A 23,443-nucleotide genomic window follows, 5' to 3' on the forward strand; every position below is an offset into this window, starting at 1 on the left:
ATGAGAGAGGGGGAAAGAAAGAGAAAGAAAGATATCCAAAGAGAAATAAAAAGAGAGAAGGAGAGGAAAAATGGAGAGAAAGAGATAATGGGAGAAGGAGAGAATGGGAAAGCAAGAGAGAGAGAGAAAGAGACAAGAGAGAGAGAAGGAAAAATGGAAGAGAGAGCAAAATAAGGTAAAAAGACAAAGAGAGAGAGAAAGAGACAAAGAGAAACAAAGAAAGAGAAAAAGAGAGACACAGAAGGTGAAAGAGAGAGACAGCGAGAGAGAAAAAGGGAGGGAAAAAAGAGCGAGATAAAGAGAGAGAGACAGAGAGAAATACAAGTCCACCGTCTTTGTTCGAGGCACCTGGCTTTGGCAACCTCAAGTGGACATATTTCAACCTGCTCGTTTTTCTCTTGTGCTTCTCTGAGCGTTGTCTCGCGGGCCGGATTCAATCCCTTAGCGGGCCTGATCTGGCCCCCGGGCCGCACGTTTGACACCCCTGAACACTGGTTGGGAGGGTTACTCGAAAAGTGTGTGAATTTTGAGCGGAGCGCTCGTAAATACTTGACATTTTTTGGCACGCTTCTTGGCAGTCTGGCTCGATAGACCACAAATGAAGAAAAAAAAATTAAAAAGTCTGCTCAGAAATGACACAGACACACCTGCTCTGGTGGTTTTGCATTTCTTCCTTGTGATTAACGGCAGCTGGCATTAGTTTGTATGGCCCTCTAGCAGTTGGCCCCAAGAGTGGCAATAAGAAATGTGTATTGGTGCAAGGATTACGTCTCAAATATGGACATTTATTATGGGACAATGCGAAAAGTTCCTATCCAGTAGACCACTTGGGAAACAGAATACACTCGAAAAGGCAGTAGATCTTATCTTGTTATCACAGTATTTTTAGTCACAGTACAAGATATGTTAGAGAAATTAGAAAACAAAGTGGTTTAAAATAGGTCTAAAATTTTGTGTCACTTTTTCTTAGCTCAGACTAAAAATTGTCAATTACAAAAGTTTTGAATATGTGCAGGCATGCGTTTATTTTATAGCTTTCAGGGCGACCAAATTACTTCCCACCATGCCTTTCCCTCATTTAGGTTTTGTGCGCTCGTAAAGACTTGGCAATAAAATACTGTATATAAGCACGGCGGCGCAGTGGTTAGCGCGTGTGCGGCACAGTTCTGAGGTCACGAGATCGAACCTCCGGTGTGAATTTTGCATGTTCTCCCTGTGCTTGCTTGGGATTCCTCTGGGCACTCCTGTTTCCACACACATTCCAAAAACATGCATGTCAGGTTAATTGTCCGGTCCAAATTGTCCCTAGAGAGTTGTCTGTCTCTGTGTGCCCTGTCCCTGGGTGCAACCAGTTCAGGGTGTCCCCTACCCACTGCCCGAAGATAGCTGGGATGGGCTCCAGCACTCCCGTGACCCTACTGTGGATAAGCGATGCAGATAATGCATGGATGGATGGATAGAAGTGGTCCCCTAAGATTTCTGTACCACAGACTGGTTTTATATCTGACAAAATTCTCACGACCTGGCCCTTTGATAACATCAACAATTTGGCACTGTAACTAGTTTTCGAGAACTACGTTCAGGTGGGAACTGATATATTAGCTCTTATCATAACATTAGTTCATCAATCAAGCAAGTCTGTTTGTGATTGACAGCAAAAGCACGCTCAAGTGTAAAACGGAGTGATTAGCTATTACCATAACATGTGTTCGTCAATCTGGCTGTAAAACAGGAGTGACCATACTTTTGTTGCTTATAATAGAATAGAATAGAATAGAATATACCTTTATTGTCATTGTTACAAAATGGGTTAACATATTGTGACAACGAAATTGGGCATGACACTCCAGGTTCACACATTCACAGTGAGGTAAAAAAAAACAAGAAGATAAAGGAACAGAGAAGGTAAGATTATGAAAACAAGGTCCTTGATGATGTTTTCTGCTCTGCTGAGGTAGCGATAGCAGCCAATGTCCCCCAGACTGGGCAGAGAGCAACCCACGATTTTCTGGGCTGTTTTGATGACCCCCTGGAGCGTTTTGCTGTCTGCTGCTGTGCACCCAGCATACCACACCATAATGCTGTCATGAGGAGGACCGGACCAGAACGGAGGCAGGAAGGGAGAACTCAATTGCGTTGACGATCAAAACTTTTATTTACCAAAATAAAAGTCGTCCAAAACTCAGGGACAAGACAGAACAAACAGGCTTTAACAAAAACCGTGCAAACACAGGTTTCTTCCGACTCAAACAAAACAGGACAGAGCAAAACAGAACAGGAAATGCAGACAGAAAATGCAAATCAGAAAATGCAGTGAGCCACCCCCGCAAAACCCAAAACCCCCCTTAAGAAGCAAACGCGCAAATTAGGCGATCTGCTTCAGCTGTTGCCCAGGGGGCGGGGCCAGCCGGTTGCCACGGCGACCATGCTGGACACGACAAATGCAGTACGTCAGAATGTAATGCAGTACGTCAGAATGTAATGCAGTACGTCAGAATGCTCTCCACTGTGGCTTTGTAAAAGGACACCTGCAGCTGCTGTTTTAGATGGTTTTTCCTGAGCACTCTCAGGAAATGCAGTACTTTTTTTGGTTTTTGCGGTGCCTTATAGGACGGTTTCACTCTAGCTTGCCCTTAGCTCCTGTCATTGGGTTGTTTGTGAGGAGCTTTACGAGGGTGTGAATGGGTCACCTGGTGTTTGTCTTGCTCTTTACGGCGTTGTGAATGAGTCACCCGGTGAGAAAACAATACCAAATAACATTTAGTCGTTGCGATGAGATTTAAAGTTGGCACTGAGAGATTTGAATGACTTTTAAAGTTTGTTCTGTAGTTTTTCAGACAGTGTGCCAGGGCACACTAGTGTATCGTGAGAACCGGTCTAGTGTGCCGAAGGAAATTTCGTAATACGGACGCCGCCCTACTTACGAACGAAATAGGTTCCGGACGATTGTTCGTAAGTTGAATTTGTTCGTAAGTTGCTTCGGTGCTATATTTTGTATGTTTAAGGTTTATAGAAGTAACCTGTATTGTTTTGCACTCAAAAATAAACATTTCATACAATAATATGCTTTATAAAGATAAATAAAGTTGAGTTGAACTTACTGTTGGAAGATGAGCTTCAAGAGTTAGGCGACTTCTTCCTCCGTGGTAGAAAGTGTCTGGAAAAAAATTGATTCAACCATTTTTTCAACCGCATCAATCTTTCTTATTACACTTTCATTTTAATCCCTCATCAGTTTTTGGGAGGAAGCGTAGGTCCTTGTATGTCAATAGAAGGTTTTTACTTAATTTCTTTCTATCTTCCTCCCTAACTCCCTACTTCTCTTTCTTTGTTTCTTTCTCTTTTTCATCCCCCCCATTTCATTCTTTTTTTCCCTTTCCTTCTGTCCTTCTGTCTTTCTTTCATACTTCCTCTCTTTTTTTCTTTCTTTCATACATCATCCCTTCCTTTCATTCTCTTTCTTTCTTACTTCCCCCTTTCTTTCGTTCTTGTTCTTTTTTACTTCCCCCTTTCTTTCTCTTTCTTTCTTACTTCCTCCCTTTCTCTATCCTTCTTACTTCCTCCCTTTCTCTTTCTTTATTTCTTTTCCCTTCCTATCTTCCTTCCTCCCTTCCTTCCTTCCTTCCCTCATTCCTTTCTTTCTTTCTTTCTTTCTCTGTCTTTCTTTCTTTTTCCTTCCTTCCTCCCTCCCTTTCTTTTGCTGTCTTTCTCTTTCTTTCTTTCTTTCTTTCTTTCTTTCTTTCTTTCTTTCTTTCTTTCTTTCTTTGTCCTCCCTTCCTTCCTTCCTTTATTCCTTCCTTCCTGTTAAAGGTTTAAAAATCTGATCCATCGATTATTGATAAAAATAATCGTGAGTTGAAACACTAGAGCAGGGGTGTCAAACTCCTTTTAACTATAGACCAAACATTCTGTCGGTGGCCGGACTAGTAGATTCAAGAGAAAGAGAGATAAAGAAATAAGAAAGAGGGGGAGGGAAAAGCAGAGAGGGAGGGACAAAGAAAGAAAAAGAGAGAGAGGTAGAGAGCGTGAGAAACAAAAGATAAATAGTCGTGAGAGAGGGGAAAAAGAAATTCAAAGAGAAATAGAAGGACAGAAGGAGAGAAAAGAAAGCGCAAAGGGTAGGAAGAGAGAAAGAGAAGAGAGAAAAGGAAAAAAGGAAGTTAGAGCAAAAGAGGTTAAAAGACACAGAGAGAGAAAGAGTCAAAGAGCAACAAAGGAAGAGAAAAAGAGAGACATGGAGAGTGAAAGAGACAGAAACAGAGTGGGAGAAAAGGGGTGGAAAAGAAAGAGAGAGAGAGGGAGAGAGAGAGAGTGAGAAACACAAGATAAAACGTCGTGAGAGGGGGGGAAAAGAAAGGGAGAGGAAAAAAGAAATCCAAAGAGAAATAGAAAGAGAAAAGAAAGCACGAAGGGAATGAAGAGAGAAAGAGAAAAAGAGAGAAAAGGAAAAAAGGAAGTTAGAGCAAAAGAGGTTAAAAGACACAGAGAGATAAAAAGCAACAAAGGAAGAGAGACACAGAGAGTGAAAGAGACAGAGACAGAGACAGAGTGGGAGAAAAGGGGTGGAAAAGAACGAGAGAGAGAGAGAGAGAGAGAGAGAGAGAGAGAAATAAATACAAGTACAGTGGATTTGGCAACATCAAGTTGACCTATTTCAACCTGCAGCTTGTTTTTCTCTTGCCCTTCTCTGAGTGTTGTCTCGCGGGCCGGATTCAATCCCCTTAGTGGGCCTGATGTGGCCCGCGGGCCGCCTGTTTGACACCCGTGCAATAGAGCAAGAAAGGCTCCCCTTTGGCGCGGTGGCATCGGTCGGCCACCGGGGGAGTCCTAGTGCGGCGCTCCGGGAAGAGCGTGGGCATTGTCGGAGGCGTGACCCTTCACCGCCTTGGCAGAGTTTGCTACTCTGGTGTCCTGCCAGGCAGTACAGTCGCTCATTCACTGGCTGGAGATGTTTTCCCCTCTCCTGCTTCTAAGGCAGAGGCGGCCCGCGGGCCAAATCGGGCCCGCTAAGGGATTGAATCCGGACGGCGAGACAACACTCAGAGAAGCGCAAGGGAAAAACGAGCTGCAGGTTGAAATATGTCAACTTGATGTTGCCAAAGAAAGGTGCCTCGAACAAAGAGACTGCACTTGCATTTATTCCTCTTTCTCTCTCTCTCTCCTTCTCTCTCTTTATTTTCCACCCCTTTTCTCCCACTCTGTCTCTGTCTCTTTTGCTCTCTGTGTCTCTCTTTTTTTCTTCCTTTGTTGCTCTTTGTCTTTTTCTCTCTGTGTGTCTTTTAACCTCTTTTGCTCTAACCTTCTTTTTTCCTTTTCTCTCTTTTCTCTTTCTCTCTTCCTACCCTTCGCGCTTTCTTTTCTCTTTTCTCTCCTTCTGTCTTTCTATTTCTCTTTGGATTTCTTTCTTCCTCTCCCTTTCTTTTCCTCCTCTCTCACGACTTTTTACCTTTTGTTTCTCACGCTCACACTTGCATTTATTTCTCTCTCTCTCTCTCTCTCTCTCTCTCTTTTTTTTTTTCTCTCTCTCTTTCTTTCCCACCCCTCTTCTCCCACTCAGTCTCTTTCTCTTTTTCTCTTCCTTTGTTGCTCTTTATCGCTTTCTCTCTTTTAACCTCTTAAAAATGACTAAATTTTGTGCAGGCTTGGGAAGTAACGGAATACACGGAACGGCAAAAAAGATGTTTGGATTGATTTTCATTTTGTTTCTGTCGCATTTGATGTTAGTTTTGCCGGAGATCAAAGAGATCAAAGCCAGGAGAAAGCTTACCACGTGTTGTGAGTCATACATTTATTCATATTTAGTTTCTTTTGTCTTTTATTAGCATATTTGGTATTGGAGTAATCCAAAAGTAATTGAAAGTAATCAAGTTAAGGTAACCCTACCCAACCCTGGTTTTGCCGGAGATCAAAGAGATCAAAGCCAGGAGAGAAAACTTACCACGTGTTGTGAGTCATACATTTATTCATATTTAGTTTCTTTTGTCTTTTATTAGCATATTTGGTATTGGAGTAATCCAAAAGTAATTGAAAGTAATCAAGTTGAGGTAACCCTACCCAACCCTGGTTTTGCCGGAGATCAAAGAGATCAAAGCCAGGAGAGAAAACTTACCACGTGTTGTGAGTCATCATTTTATTTATATTTCCTTTCTTTTGTCTTTTATTAGCATATTTGGTATTGGAGTCATCCAAAAGTAATAGAAAGTAATCCAGTTAAAGTAACCCTACCCAACCCTGGTTTTGCCGGAGATCAAAGAGATCAAAGCCAGGAGAGAAAGCTTACCACGTGTTGTGAGTCATCATTGTATTCATATTTAGTTTTGTTTGTCTTTTATTAGCATATTTGGTATTGGAGTCATCCAAAAGTCATAGAAAGTAATTCAGTTAAAGTAACCCTACCCAACCCTGGTTTTGCGGGAGATCAAAGAGATCAAAGCCAGGAGAGAAAGCTTACCACGTGTTGTGAGTCATCATTGTATTCATATTTAGTTTTGTTTGTCTTTTATTAGCATATTTGGTATTGGAGTCATCCAAAAGTCATAGAAAGTAATTCAGTTAAAGTAACCCTACCCAACCCTGGTTTTGCGGGAGATCAAAGAGATCAAAGCCAGGAGAGAAAGCTTACCACGTGTTGTGAGTCATCATTGTATTCATATTTAGTTTTGTTTGTCTTTTATTAGCATATTTGGTATTGGAGTCATCCAAAAGTCATAGAAAGTAATTCAGTTAAAGTAACCCTACCCAACCCTGGTTTTGCGGGAGATCAAAGAGATCAAAGCCAGGAGAGAAAGCTTACCACGTGTTGTGAGTCATCATTGTATTCATATTTAGTTTTGTTTGTCTTTTATTAGCATATTTGGTATTGGAGTCATCCAAAAGTCATAGAAAGTAATTCAGTTAAAGTAACCCTACCCAACCCTGGTTTTGCGGGAGATCAAAGAGATCAAAGCCAGGAGAGAAAGCTTACCACGTGTTGTGAGTCATCATTGTATTCATATTTAGTTTTGTTTGTCTTTTATTAGCATATTTGGTATTGGAGTCATCCAAAAGTCATAGAAAGTAATTCAGTTAAAGTAACCCTACCCAACCCTGGTTTTGCGGGAGATCAAAGAGATCAAAGCCAGGAGAGAAAGCTTACCACGTGTTGTGAGTCATCATTGTATTCATATTTAGTTTTGTTTGTCTTTTATTAGCATATTTGGTATTGGAGTCATCCAAAAGTCATAGAAAGTAATTCAGTTAAAGTAACCCTACCCAACCCTGGTTTTGCGGGAGATCAAAGAGATCAAAGCCAGGAGAGAAAGCTTACCACGTGTTGTGAGTCATCATTGTATTCATATTTAGTTTTGTTTGTCTTTTATTAGCATATTTGGTATTGGAGTCATCCAAAAGTCATTGAAAGTAATCCAGTTAAAGTAACCCTACCCAACCCTGTTTAAAATATAATTAGAAAGAATTTCATTCATTCTTGTCCTATGACGTGAAGTTTCACATGTTCCAGGTCAGGCAACTCGTCCAACACGAGTCACGCTGAAGAAATGTAACCTTTTCACCTCATTTATCACCTGTCCTAAAAAATGTGAGGGTGGGTGGCACTCAAACATGCCTGCGAAGTAAAGTATCGAGATGTCAATAGAATTTACTGCTTTGAATATTGTACTAATTAACAGTGTGCTAAGATTCATGAGTCCCCGATACTACGCGTGTGTGTGCTAGTGTGTAACACTATTTGCAAGGTTAACCATATAAGATTTGTCAAAAAATTCCCACATTTTTTAAAGGGCAGAGTGTATCATTTAGCAGCTTCTAGTGCAGGGGTGTCAAACTCATTTTAATTCGGGGGCCACGCGATAGAACAAACATTCTGTCGGGGGCCGGACTAGTAGATTCAAGAGAAAGAAAAAGAGAGATCAAGAAATAAGAGAAAGAGGGAGGGAAAAGGAGAGAGGGCGGGAGATAGAAAGAAAAAAAGAGAGAGAGGGAGAGAGCGTGAGAAACAAAAGAGAAAAAAAGAGAAGTCGTGAGAGAGGGGGAAAGAAAGGGAGCGGAAGAAAGAAATCCAAAGAGAAATAGAAAGACAGAAGGAGAGAAAAGAGAAAAGAAAGTACAAAGGGTAGGAAGAGAGAAAAGGAAAAAAGGAAGGTAGAGCAAAAGAAGTTAAAAAGACACAGAGAGAGAAAGAGACAAAGAGCAACAAAGGAAGAGAAAAAGAAGGACACAGAGAGTGAAAGAGACAGAGACAGAGAGTGGGAGAAAAAGGGGGGAAAAGAGGGGAAAAGAGGGGGGGGGAGAGAGAGAGAGAGAAAGAGAGAGAGAGAGAGAGAGAGAGAGAGAGAGAGAGAGAGAGAGAGAAAGGAAATACAAGTACAATGTCTTTGTTCGAGGCACCTTTCTTTGGCAAAATCAAGTGGACATATTTCAACCTGCAGCTTGTTTTTCTCTTGCGCTTCTCTGAGTGTTGTCTCACGGGCCGGATTCAACCCCTTAGCGGGCCTGATTTGGCCCGCGGGCCGCCTGTTTGACACCTGTGTTCTAGTGATATAAAAACTTTATTCGTTTAAACAATTTTGTTATTTAAAAATAAGCAAAAAGTAGCGAAAATTAGCAAAATTCTAGATAATTTCATGTGGCATATGTCAGGACCCAAATGCGTGACGTTTCTCACACAAGCCTCTTATTTTATGGGAAATGGGGAGTCATGCATGTTAGGCAGCAGTCTGGCGTGGAATGATAGGAAGCCATAAGCCGATGAGATCGATACCACTTGCCTGAGCAGATATCGGACAGATGGGGTCGATACCGGACAGGAGGGACATACAGGATGGATATCAAAACAGGATATCGAAAATAAACAGGACAAACTAGACAGGAACGAAAACTGGAGAGAATAATAAACAGGACAAAAATAGACGGCAACAAAAACTGGAAACCGATATTGAACAAGACAAAAAAACCAGGAACTATACTGGACAGGAAATACCAACAGGAAACAGGGCCGAGTCAAAACCCACATCTTGCGGGGCAGAGGTTTGTTGACGGACTGACAAAGAAAGAGTGAGAGCACTGAGCTTAAATCGACGGAAAGCCAATCCGTCAACCAGCCACGGCTGGCGCCACACGGGCAGGGCCAATTGGGCGCCATGGCAACCGTGACACGTATGTATGTGTGTGTATATATATATATATATATATATATATATATATATATATATATATATATATATATATATATATATATATATATATATATATATATATATAATAAAATGACTAAATTTTGTGCAGGCTTGGGGAGTAACGTAATACATGGAACGGCAAAAACGATGTTGGCAAGCCGTTTGGATTGATTTCAATTTTGTTTCTGACGCATTTTATGTTCGTTTTGCCGGAGATCCAAGAGATCAAAGCCAGGAGAGAAAGCTTAGCACGTGTTGTGAGTCATCATTTTATTCATATTTTGTTTCTTTTGTCTTTTATGAGCATATTTGGTATTGGAGTCATCCAAAAGTAATTAGAAGTAATCAGGTTAAAGTAACCCTACCCTACCCTGGTTTTGCCAGAGATCAAAGAGATCAAAGCCAGGAGAGAAAGCTTACCACGTGTTGTGAGTCATCATTTTATTCATATTTAGTTTCTTTTGTCCTTTATTAGCATACTTGGTATTGGAGTAATCCAAAAGTCATTGAAAGTAATCCAGTTAAAGTAACCCTACCCAACCCTGGTTTTGCCGGAGATCAAAGAGATCAAAGCCAGGAGAGAAAGCTTACCACGTGTTGTGAGTCATCATTTTATTCATATTTCATTTCTTTTGTCTTTTATTAGCATATTTGGTATTGGAGTAATCCAAAAGTCATTGAAAGTAATCCAGTTAAAGTAACCCTACCCAACCCTGGTTTTGCCGGAGATCAAAGAGATCAAAGCCAGGAGAGAAAGCTTACCACGTGTTGTGATTCATCATTTTATTCATATTTCGTTTATTTGGTCTTTTATTAGCATATTTGGTATTGGAGTAACCCAAAAGTCATTGAAAGTAATCCAGTTAAAGTAACCCTACCCGACCCTGTCGGACAATCGCTAATGTAGCACAAGCCCAGTGGGCACAGATAAGACATGCAGTCATGCCTCGCCAGCGTGACCATGACATCACAGTCGGACCGAGAGAGTGCTACAAACAGACTGGCCAAATATAGTCAGTGTTCTTTCTTGGGGCATGAACCCCCCCCCTGTGACGTGAACACCACAGTGACTCCTTTAAATCAACATTCAGCAGAATTCTGACCTTCTACAAGGTCAAAGATACAGTAAATGAGTACATATCAGCAGTGTTCCCTCTAAGCTGCTGGTATTTAAGTGTGTGTGTGAATGTGTAATTGTGAAGCACATTGTAAAGCGCTTTGGGAGGTCTTCATTGACTTGAAAAGCGCTATAGAAATGCAGACCATTTACCATTTAGCATCTTGATTATCCTCAAAACGTTTGGAGGCTGACTCCCTATTGGTGTGTGAGTGTGTGTGCGAATGGGTCCCTGTATGCCCGGTGCCAGAGTCTGGTCCGCATTGCCGGCAGTAAGTCGGATTCGTTCCCGGTGAGGGTTGGGCTCCGCCAGGGCTGCCCTTTGTCACCGATTCTGTTCATAACTATTTTACCTAACTTATTTCTAGGCGCAGCCTTGGCGGGGATGGAGTCCGGTTTGGGGGCCTCAGCATTGCGTCACTGCTTTTTGCAGATGACGTGGTGCTGTTGGCTTCCTCAAGCCGTGATCTTCAGCTCTCGCTGGAGCGATTCGCAGCCGAGTGTGAAGCGGCCGGGATGGGGATCAGCACCTCCAAGTCCGAGGCCATGGTTCTCAGTCGGAAAAGGGTGGTATGCTCCCTCCGGGTCGGGGAGGAGATCTTGCCCCAAGTGGAGGAGTTCAAGTATCTTGGGGTCTTGTTCACGAGTGAGGGTAGGATGGAACGGGAGATCGACAGACGGGTCGGTGTAGCGTCTGCCGTCATTCGGACCCCGTACCGGTCCGTCGTGGTGAAGAGGGAGCTGAGCCGAAAGGCAAAGCTCTCGATCTACCGGTCGATCGACGTTCCTACCCTCACCTATGGTCATGAACTTTGGGTCATGACCAAAAGAACACCATCCCGGATACAAGTGGCCGAAATGAGTTTCCTCCGCAGGGTTCTCCCTTAGAGATAAGGTGAGAAGCTCAGTCATCCGGGAGGGACTCTGTGTAGAGCCACTGCTCCTCCGCCTTGAGAGGAGCCAGTTGAGGTGGCTCGGGCATCTGATAAGGATGCCTCCTGGAGGCCTCCCTCGGTAGGTGTTCCGGGCATGTCCCGCCGGCAGGAGGCCCCAGGGGCGGCCCAGGACACGTTGGAGAGACTATGTCTTTCGGCTGGCTTGGGAACGCCTCGGGGTCCCGTCGGATGAGCTGGACGAGGTGGCTGGGGATAGGGAGTTCTGGGCTCTCCTGTTAAGGCTGCTGCCCCCGCGACCCGACCTCGGATAAGCGGAAGACAATGGATGGATGGATGGATGGATTATCCTCAACACATTTGGAGGCTGACTCCCTATTGGTGTGTGAGTGTGTGTGTGAATGGGTAAGTGTGAAGCACATTGTGAAGCGCTTTTGGAGGTTTTCATTGACTTGAAAAGCGCTTTAGAAATGCAGACCATTTAGCATCTTGATTATCCTCAAAACGTTTGGAGGCTGACTCCCTATTGGTGTGTGAGTGTCTGTGTGAATGGGTAATTGTGAAGCACATTGTAAAGCGCTTTGGGATGTCTTCATTGACTTAAAAAGCGCTATAGAAATGCAGACCATTTACCATCTTGATTATCCTCAAAATGTTTGGAGGCTGACTCCCTATTGGTGTGTGAGTGTGTGTGTGAATGGGTAAGTGTGAAGCACATTGTGAAGCGCTTTGGGAGGTCTCTCTTGACTTGAAAAGCGCTATAGAAATGCAGACCATTTACCATTTAGCATCTTGATTATCCTCAACACATTTGGAGGCTGACTCCCTATTGGTGTGTGAGTGTGTGTGTGAATGGGTAAGTGTGAAGCACATTGTAAAGCGCTTTGGGATGTCTTTATTGACTTGAAAAGCGCTATAGAAATGCAGACCATTTACCATTTTTGTGGGTTTGTTTTCTCGACACGAAGAAGCGACTAGCTTAAAAGCTAGCTCCCCAAACATCCCAAAAATGCGAGCGTCGTCTTCGTTATCTGTTCCGTCCCACCCGGCCTACTTTCCCTTTCTCCTTTCGTCGGAATTCTTTGACCTTATCTGCCCAAATCTTGTTTATTCGAGCCACCGACACCAAAACCGCGGCCCAGAACGCATTGCGGCACGATTCCCAAGCTGCAGGGCTACCCGAGTTCGCACCTTTTTGTCCACAGGAATCTCAAGAATCCCTAGCTTCCTTTTCTATTGTGCGAGTGTGTGTGGCAAGGCCAAGGAAGGGCCCCCGCCTGTAGAAATTCAGATCCCCGCCCTTGCATCCACCCAGAAAAAAGCCAGCAGGCGGCTCACACAATAGGCTGAGTCACATTCTAAAATGGCAAATACTGCTCATTTATGTTAAAAAAAACAAGTAAAAAAAAAGGAATGACATATTTAAATCTAGCCAGCGCACAAAAATCAGGGCTCAAAATTACTCATTAAGAAGCGACTCAAGTCAAGGTTACAGTGCATGAAGGTAAAAATACACGGGTTCCCCTGACGTTGTGTCCTAAATGCGGTATTTTGAAGTCGAGTCGAAGGAGAACAAAGTTGAGTAAAGTTAGTAGAGTTTGTCGGGGAACCGGCTTCTTCGGCTCGGCTCACTAAAAAGGAACAGGCTCTTTCGGGTCCTCAACGGCTCTTCGGGTTGTTTTTGCTTCTTTCATCCCAACATGACCAAATAATATGTAAAATTGTGCACAAAATGACTTAAAGGAAGGAGGGGGGAATAGAACAAAAAAGAAAAGAAAATACCAAAATGAAAAAGTAGTGAAAAGCTGAGAAAAAAAAGAAACAAAAGGAAGAGAAAAAAAGAAGGAAACATTTTGAAAAAAGCCAGAAAAAAGAAAAGGAAGAAATGTAGGAAAAAAGTAACAGCTCGGAAAAAATAAACACAATGAGATTTTTTTAAAGGAATTTTTTTTAAAAAAGTAGAAAAAAAACACAGAAAAAATCAGGGCTCGAAATTGCTAATTAAGAAGCGAATTAAGTCAAAGTTACAGTAAATGAAGGTAAAAATACACGGGTTGCCCTGACGTTGTGTTCTAAATGCGGTAAGTTGAAGTCGAGTCGAAGTAGAACGAAGTTGAGTAAAGTTAGTAGAGTTTGTCAAGAACCGGCTTCTTCGGCTCGGCTCACTAAAAAGAACCGGCTCTTTCGGGTCCCGAACAGCTCTTCTGGTTGTTTTTGCTTCTTTTATCCCTACACGACCAAATAATGTGTAAAATAGTGCAAAAAATGCCTTAAAGGAAGGAGGGGGGAATAGAACAAAAAAGAAAAAAAAATACCAAAATGAAAAAGTATTGAAAAGCTGAGAAAAAAAAGAAACAAAAGGAAGAGAAAAAAAGAAGGAAACATTTTGAAAAAAGCCAGAAAAAAGAAAAGGAAGAAATGTAGGAAAAAAGTAAATAGAGAACAAAAAGAAAAAAAGTAACAGCTCGGAAAAAATAAACACAATGAGATTTTTTTAAAAGGAATTTTTTTTTAAAAAGTAGAAAAAAAACACAGAAAAAATCAGGGCTCGAAATTGCTAATTAAGAAGCGAATTAAGTCAAAGTTACAGTAAATGAAGGTAAAAATACACGGGTTGCCCTGACGCTGTTTTCTAAATGAGGTATGTTGAAGTCAATGTCGAACGAAGTTGAAAAGTAAAGTCAGTTGTGTCCTAAATGCGGTATTTTGAAGTCGAGTCGAAGGAGAACAAAGTTGAGTAAAGTTAGTAGAGTTTGTCGGGGAACCGGCTTCTTCGGCTCGGCTCACTAAAAAGGAACAGGCTCTTTCGGGTCCTCAACGGCTCTTCGGGTTGTTTTTGCTTCTTTCATCCCAACATGACCAAATAATATGTAAAATTGTGCACAAAATGACTTAAAGGAAGGAGGGGGGAATAGAACAAAAAAGAAAAGAAAATACCAAAATGAAAAAGTAGTGAAAAGCTGAGAAAAAAAAGAAACAAAAGGAAGAGAAAAAAAGAAGGAAACATTTTGAAAAAAGCCAGAAAAAAGAAAAGGAAGAAATGTAGGAAAAAAGTAACAGCTCGGAAAAAATAAACACAATGAGATTTTTTTAAAGGAATTTTTTTTAAAAAAGTAGAAAAAAAACACAGAAAAAATCAGGGCTCGAAATTGCTAATTAAGAAGCGAATTAAGTCAAAGTTACAGTAAATGAAGGTAAAAATACACGGGTTGCCCTGACGTTGTGTTCTAAATGCGGTAAGTTGAAGTCGAGTCGAAGTAGAACGAAGTTGAGTAAAGTTAGTAGAGTTTGTCAAGAACCGGCTTCTTCGGCTCGGCTCACTAAAAAGAACCGGCTCTTTCGGGTCCCGAACAGCTCTTCTGGTTGTTTTTGCTTCTTTAATCCCTACACGACCAAATAATATGTAAAATTGTGCAAAAAATGACTTAAAGGAAGGAGGGGGGAATAGAACAAAAAAGAAAAAAAAATTCCAAAATGAAAAAGTAGTGAAAAGCTGAGAAAAAAAAGAAACAAAAGGAAGAGAAAAAAAGAAGGAAACATTTTGAAAAAAGCCAGAAAAAAGAAAAGGAAGAAATGTAGGAAAAAAAAGTAAATAGAGAACAAAAAGAAAAAAGTAACAGCTCGGAAAAAATAAACACAATGAGATTTTTTTAAAGGAATTTTTTTTAAAAAAGTAGAAAAAAACACAGAAAAAATCAGGGCTCGAAATTGCTAATTAAGAAGCGAATTAAGTCAAAGTTACAGTAAATGAAGGTCAAAATACACGGGTTGCCCTGACGCTGTTTTCTAAATGCGGTATGTTGAAGTCAATGTCGAACGAAGTTGAAAAGTAAAGTCAGTTGTGTCCTAAATGCGGTATTTTGAAGTCGAGTCGAAGTAGAACGAAGTTGAGTAAAGTTAGTAGAGTTTGTCGAGAACCGGCTTCTTCGGCTCGGCTCACTAAAAAGAACCGGCTCTTTCGGGTCCCGAACAGCTCTTCTGGTTGTTTTTGCTCCTTTAATCCCTACACGACCAAATAATATGTAAAATTGTGCAAAAAATGACTTAAAGGAAGGAGGGGGGAATAGAACAAAAAAGAAAAAAAATACCAAAATGAAAAAGTATTGAAAAGCTGAGAAAAAAGAAGGAAACATTTAGGAAAAAGCCAGAAAAAAAGAAAAGAAAGATATGTAGGAAAAAAGTAAATAGAGAACGAAAAGAAAAAGTAACAGCTCGGAACAAATAAACACAATGAGATTTCTTTTAAAGGAATTTTAAAAAAAGTAGAAAAAAAACATGCATTGCCGGAAACTCAGCAAAATGTAACGTGATGTCAAGTTTTGGACATGTTTGATAATGAATTATCTTGCCACACTTGGGATTGCTGTTGCTCACTGTTGTTTCAAGCGCTGCTCATCGACTTTGTGTGAACGCTCAGACCCGTAAGGAAAATGACAGGGTTGTTCGACACCCCTGCTTTAGGCAATGGACATATCAACAAAAACCTTGAACCATGGGCGTAACCAGCCCGTTTTTGAGGGTGCTCCAGCAAAAGCGATGTCATTTGAGCTACTGCGGTCTTGACTCATCTCCCGTTCGAGTACTCGTTGCTGCAACGCGGCAACACATACCCGTTTATTCGACACGCGACGAGCCGTGATTCACGCACGCCCACTCGCGCCGCCATCGCGTCGAGCCGAGGCTGAGGTTTTTGGCCAAAATCCGATTCCCGACCGCACAGTCTTTGAAGTTTCCGAATCCTGCTCGTGAATGCTTGGCAGTGGTTCTCGAATAGTGGGGGCCCCAAGGCTGTGTCACGGGGGGGCGCATGAGACCTCAGGGATTTTATTTTACTGTGCTAGAATAACGTGCTACTGCGCCCCCACTACTCTAGGATGCCGTAGCTTTCCCATTGGCAGAAGGTGGTGAAGGTTTGTTTACAATGATGTTCTGGTTTGCCCGCGTCCCTGCGTCCTAGACGCATTATTTTTGCTGGGGACGCAACTTTTTGGACACGAAATTGTCATTGTCATTTTTTTAACAACGATTTACCGCACTCCAAACTTTTCGTCAGGCAGATCCGCCATTGTTGTTTTGGTCTTGCGGTTCGAGTTTTCGTCTGCACGCCGGTCTCAAGTTGGAGTTGTGTAGTGAAAGTCCGTCTCTTTTTAGAGAACCGGCTTTTTCGGCTCAACTCATTAAAGAGCCGGCTCTCAAACGGCTCACTTGTTTTGATGCATGATATTACGAATGATGATGTTGTATAAAGAAGTTAAGAAAAAAAAGTGATCCCTTGGCTTTGTATTGTGCATTGTGTTCTGCAGCAGACAAAACACAGAAAATGCTATCACCGGGGAGGTTGTATGTGTGTGTATTGGGTGGGCGTGTCCCCTACCTGTCAACCTGTAGGTTTTTGCCGTACAAAGTATGTTTATTATGCATTTTAAGACGTTTACCACGTACAAGAAAATCCGTACGGAAAAACGCAAATTTGGCAAATCAATCAAGTCAAACGAGTTTGAGTTGTGTAGTGAAAGGAAGTCCGTCTCTTTTTAGAGAACCGGCTTTTTCGGCTCAACTCATTAAAAAGAGCCGGCTCTCCAACGGGTCACTTGCTTTGATGCATTATATTACGAATGATACAAAGACGTTAAGAAAAAAAGGAAGTATAAAAGGAGAAAATGAAAAAAGACAGGTTTGTGGTTATCCCTTTAAGCAGTATATTACCAACAATAATTGAATGCAGAAAATGAATTCATCATTCTACTTAATTATATTTGCATGTATTTTATTTTTCAAGCGACTTCATTTTTGAACTTTTTTTATAATAAAATTCACGTCGAGCAAGTTCAGTATCTCGCAACCAAATTTTCATCAACAATATATATGATATAAGGAAACACATGTACAATATAACATGTTAAACTACATAAATAAACATGTTTGAAAAAAAAAAAAAAAGATTATTTTGTATTTTGTAAGGGAAAATACGACCGTTCGTAAGGGCATGGAGCACACAAAATTTTGGGGACCCATAGATCTCTGTTGGGCCCCTTAGATTTTTGAACATGCGAGTCATGTTTAAGTTATCCGGATGCCCGCATTGATATTATTGTGTTTCGTGTCAATATATTGCAAAGTCGTTTCATAGCTGATTTCTGCTTAAAACATTTCCTAGACCTGCCTGGTTTGTTCTATGGTTTTCACAATGCCAGTTTCTCTTTTTAAAGAGCTCTGAGCCCATCACAGAGCAGATGCACTCAATGACTCACAGTTCCACTGTTTGTCATTTAGGTCCAAAGTGGATCATTCACAAGTCTTTAGGGAACTTCTAGAGCTGGGGTGTCAAACTTATTTTAGCTGGGGGCCACAAATGCTATAAAAAATCTCACGAGGGCCGGACTAGTAAATTTAAGAGAAAGAGAGAGAGAGAGAGAGAGAGAGAGAGAGAGAGAGAGAGAGAGAGTGAACAGGAGATTTTTTTTTGTATTTTGTTAGGGAAAATACGACAGTTTGTAAGGGCATGGAGCACACTCAATTTGGGGGACCCCTTAGATCTCTGTTGGGACCCATAGATTTTTGAGCATGCGAGTCCCCGGGACCCATCACTTTTTAGAGGTAAAATGAACACTGGAATAGAATAAAATAGAGTAAAATAGAATAGAATACATCTCTTTATTGTCATTGTTACAAAATGGGTTGAACATATTGTGACAACGAAATTGAACGTGGCACTCCAGTTTCACATTTGACAGTGAGGATAATAGAAAACAAAGAAAATAAAGGAACAAAGAAGATAAAGCTATAATTTACACAATATAAAGGAACAAAGAAGATAATGTTATAGTTTACACAATATTTACACAAGAAATGTGGACAGTTTTGGGATCGTATTAGTGCAATATGCGTTAAGTGCAAAAATAGGCAACATTTTGCAAAAAATAGTCAACATTGTGCAAAGTGAGCATAGCATCATCGGCAAAAATGGAGATTTCACTACTTTGAATGACCTCGGGTAGGTCGTTCACAAAAAACAGGAATAATAATGGTCCTAGTACTGAGCCCTGCGGTACCCCACTACAAAGGCATGAATACAATTTGACATCTGTATAAGGTAGTGTGTTTGTAAGAGTTTCAGTTTGTTGTGCGGTGTGTGTTAAGGGTGGTAATGGCTCTGGGGAAGAAACTGTCTCTGAGTCTGTTTTTGTTTTGTGTGACCTGTAGCGCTTGCCGGAAGGGTGAGAAAAGTCCTCGATGATGTTTTCTGAGGTAGCCAGAGCAAATGTTGACAGGGAGTGTAGCAGATCCTCAAGTTAAACTTTGGAAATAATATTTAACAGGGATGAGAAGTTATCCGGAGATAAACGGAGATAAAGAGATAAACGAAAGTCTACCGAAAGCTGAGGAATAATGACTTACTGTATCTAAAACTGTTGCCAGCGGAGATAATGGAGCCATTTAAATACTTTATGCCCCAAGCACGCAGAGACGCTTGAGTTTTTGTTTTTGTTTTGTTTTTAACATAACAAACTCATATGTAGATTTCAGAACAGGGCTCTACGAAATGCTTAATTGTGCAAGGATTACATATCAATTATGTGTCATGAACCGGAACAGGATCAGGACCCAAATGCGTGACGTTTCTCACACAAGCTTTTATTTTACGGGAAATAGGGAGTCATGCACGTTAGGCAGCGGTCTGGCGTGGAAGGACAGGAAGCCAGAGACCGACGAGATCGATTCCGATTGCCCGAGCAGATATCGGACGGAAGGGGTCGATCCCGGACAGGACGGGACAGACAGGATTGATAACGAAATAGGATATTGACATTAAACAGGACAAACTAGACGGGAACAAAAACTGGAGAGAATGATAAACAGGACAAAAATAGACGGGAACGAAACGGGAAACCGATATTAAACAGGGCAAAATGAACTGGAACAATACCGGACAGGAAATACCAACAGGAGCGAGTCAGAACCCACGTCTCGCGGGGCACAGGTTCTCTGACGGACTGAGAGCGCTGAGCTCAAACAGACAGAAAGCCAATCCATCATCGAGCCGCAGCTGGCACCACACGGGCAGGGCCAATTGGGCGCCTTGGCAACCATGACATTATGGTTGCGTTTCCCAGTGGTAAATTGTAACGGGAAGAACTTCCTGTCACTGAAATTTAATTTCTTGATCTCTCTTTTTCTGTCTCTTTAATCTACTAGTCCGGCCCCCGACAGAATGTTTGTTCTATCGTGTGGCCCCCGAGTTAAAATGAGTTTGACACCCCTGTCGTAGGAAGTGAGTCAGGGAGTGTATTTAAAAGTTATGAATGAAGTGCATCTGTGTGTGTAACATGGGTGCAGCAACACCGCCTTTGATGAGTCACACGGTCTCCCGTGAGTAAGCGACAAGCTATGTCATTCCTGGAGGTTTCAAACTTCAACCCTCCGCCCTCAACCTCCACTTCACCCCCCCGAGAACCAGCCGGCGGGTGGAGTAGGGCGGGTAAGGGTGCGGTGAGGGTTTGCACGATTCGGTAGGTGTGGTTGGCAGCTACGACGGGTGGACAGGGTTGGGTAGGGTTACTTAAACTTGATTACTTTCACTTACTTTTGGATGAATCCAATACCAAATATGCTCATAAAAGACAAAAGAAACTAAATAGGAATACAATGATGACTCACAACATGTGGTAAGCTTTCTCTCCTGGCTTTGATCTCTTTGATCTCCGGCAAAACCAGGGTTGGGTAGGGTTACTTTAACTTGATTACTTCCAATGACTTTTGGATTACTCCAATACCAATAATGCTCATAAAAGACAAAATAAACTAAATAGGAATACAATGATGACTCACAAAATGTGGTAAGCTTTCTCTCCTGGCTTTGATCTCTTTGATCTCCGGCAAAACCAGGGTTGGGTAGGGTTACTTTAACTTAAATACTTTCTATCACTTTTGGATTACTCCAATACCAAATATGCTAATAAGACAAAATAAACGAAATATGAATAAAATGATGACTCACAACACGTGGTAAGCTTTCTCTCCTGGCTTTGATCTCCGGCAAAACCAGGGTTGGGTAGGGTTACTTTAACTGGATTACTTTCAATGACTTTTGGATGACTCCAATACCAAATATGCTCATAAAAGACAAAAGGAACTAAATATGAATAAGATTATGACTCACAACACGTGGTAAGCTTTCTCTCCTGGCTTTGATCTCCTGCAAAACAAACATAAAATGTGACAGAAACTAAATGAAAATCAATCCAAACAGTGTCTTTTATTAGCATATCTGGTATTGGAGTAATCCAAAAGTCATCGAAAGTAATCCAGTTAAAGTAACCCTACTCAACCCTGCGGGTGGAGAATGGTAGGAAGTAGGTGAAGGCCGGAGGAGAGAAGGGGGAAGGGCCACCAGAGGCGAGGGCCAGGGTTGTTCTAGGGTCAACACATGGCTGGGACCTCCGCCCGTGTCGTTAGCTACTTCCTGTTGAGGTCTTTAGTCATGCCTACTAGAAATACGATTTTAACTCATTCAATGCCGGATGTTTTTCTCAATTTTGGAGAGCCAGCCGGATTTTGACTCTCAGAAAATTTAGATCTGTAGCTATGTAGGCATATCAAAAGAAACGTGGAACTTCCTTGGGAAAAATGGAGTGTTGCTAGCTTAGCAAACAACAGTTGAACATTAGATGGATGGATAGATGTCTAGATAGATAGATAGATGCCTAGATAGTTGTCTAAATAGATAGATAGATAGATAGATAGATAGATAGATAGATAGATAGATAGATAGATAGATAGATAGATAGATAGATAGATAGATAGATAGATAGATAGATAGATAGATAGATAGATAGATAGATAGATAGATAGATAGATAGATAGATAGATAGATAGATAGATAGATAGATAGATAGATAGATAGATAGATAGATAGATTGATTGATTTCTAGATAGATAGATGTCTAGATAGATGTCTAGATAGATGTCTAGATAGATAGATAGATAGATAGATAGATAGATAGATAGATAGATAGATAGATAGATAGATAGATAGATAGAGAGATAGAGAGATAGATAGATGTCTAGAGAGATAGATAGATGTCTAGATAGATGTCTAGATAGATGTCTAGATAGATGTCTAGATAGATGTCTAGATAGATAGATAGATAGATAGATAGATGTCTAGATAGATGTCTAGATAGATGTCTAGATAGATGTCTAGATAGATGTCTAGATAGATGTCTAGATAGATAGATAGATAGATAGATAGAGAGATAGATAGATGTCTAGAGAGATAGATAGATGTCTAGATAGATGTCTAGATAGATGTCTAGATAGATAAATAGATAGATAGATAGATAGATAGATAGATAGATAGATAGATGTCTAGATAGATAGATAGATTTCTAGATAGATAGATGTCTAGATTGATTTCTAGATAGATAGATGTCTAGATAGATGTCTAGATAGATAGATAGATGTATAGATAGATGTCTAGATAGATAGATAGATAGATAGATAGATAGATGTCTAAATAGATGTCGAGATAGATGTCTAGATAGATAGATAGATAGCAGGTCTCTCTGAACGTGGAAGTGGGACTTCCGTGGTGAGCGATGGCGGTGTCGGAAAAAACGGGTCAGTAGCTTGGACAGGAGAGCAAAAAACGCGGTCGGGATCAGAAACGAGTCAAAAGCCAGGAGAGGAAATTAGACGTGGTCAGGATCAAAAAACGGGTTGAAGCCGGGGAACAGACGGGAGCAAAAACAGGTGGGAGTCAGGGTCGAAAAAAGCTTGCCTAAAGTAAACTGAGGTTCGCAGACGGATTGACAACAGGTGACAGAAAGGAGTGGGTTTAAATAGTGACAGAGAGCCAATCAGAGTCCGAGGCAGTTTGCGCCATAGGAGCAGGCACAGGAGCATCAAATCGGTAACCATGGCATGTAGAAAGACTCCAGTCCATTTAAAAAACCTGTCTGATGACAAAAGTCTACAATTTTATGGTTGACTTTTTCCATTATCAATTTTAATGGCACAGTTCTAAAATCATAGGTTCATATCCAGCTACCAGCCTTCCTGAGAAGAGTTTGCATGTTCTCCCCGTGTTTGTGTGAGTGTCATCCGGGAATTTAGGTTAATTAGCCGGTCCAAATTGTCCCCTAGGTGTGAGAGGCAAGTTTTAGCAGCACTAGCAAAGTTTGCAAGTTGAGCCTCATGTGACCCTAACAAAAAACCCCAGAAGAGGGCGCTGTTTACTTAAGTTTAAAGCATGTCACTAGCACAGAAAACACGCTTTTCTTTTCAAAAAGGCGGCCTGCAGGCCAGCTCAGGCCCGCTAAGGGATTGAATAAGGCCCGCGAGACAACACTTAGAGAAGCGCAAGAGAAAAACAAGCTGCAGGTTGAAATATGTCAACTTGATGTTGCCAAAGCCAGGTGCCTCGAACAAAGACACTGTACTTTATTTATTTCTCTCTCTCTCTCTCTCTCTCTCTCTCTCTCTCTCTCTCTCTCTCTCTCTCTTTCTTTCTTTTCCACCCCTGTTCTCCCACTCTGTCTCTGTCCCTTTCACTCTCTGTGTCTCTTTTTCTCTTCCTTTGTTGCTCTTTGTCTCCTTCTCTCTCTGTGTCTTTTAACCTCTTTTGCTCTAACTTCCTTTTTTCCTTTTCTTTCTTTACTCTTTTTCTCTTCCTACCCTTTGTGCTTTCTTTTCTCTTTTCTCTCCTTCTGTCTTTCTATTTCTCTTTGGATTTCTTTCTTCCTCTCCCTTTCTTTTCCCCCACTGTCACGACTTTTTATCTTTTGTTTTTTTTTCTCTCTCTCTCTCTTCTCTCTCTCTCTTTCGTTTCCACCCCTTTTCCCCCACTCTGTCTCTGTCCCTTTCACTCTCTGTGTCTCTTTTTCTCTTCCTTTGTTGCTCTTTGTCTCCTTCTCTCTCTGTGTCTTTTAACCTCTTTTGCTCTAACTTCCTTTTATCCTTTTCTATCTTTTCTCTTTCTCTCTTCCTACCCTTTGCACTTTCTTTTCTCTTTTCTCCCCCTTCTGTCTTTTTATTTATTATTTTATTTTTATTTCTTTCTTCCTCTCCTTTTCTTTCCCCCCCTCTATCACGACTTTTTATCTTTTGTTTCTCACGCTCTCTCCCTCTCTCTCTTTTTCTTTCTTTGTCCCGCCCCCTCTCCTTTTCCCTCCCTCTTTCTCTTATTTCTTTATCTCTTTTTCTTTCTCTTTAATCTACTAGTCCGGCCCCCGACAGAATATTTGTCCTATGGTGTGGCC

This window comes from Urocampus carinirostris, chromosome 14, assembly GCF_059441175.1.
Source record: "Urocampus carinirostris isolate Australia breed hairy pipefish chromosome 14, RoL_Ucar_1.0, whole genome shotgun sequence".
NCBI classification, from domain to species: domain Eukaryota; kingdom Metazoa; phylum Chordata; class Actinopteri; order Syngnathiformes; family Syngnathidae; genus Urocampus; species Urocampus carinirostris.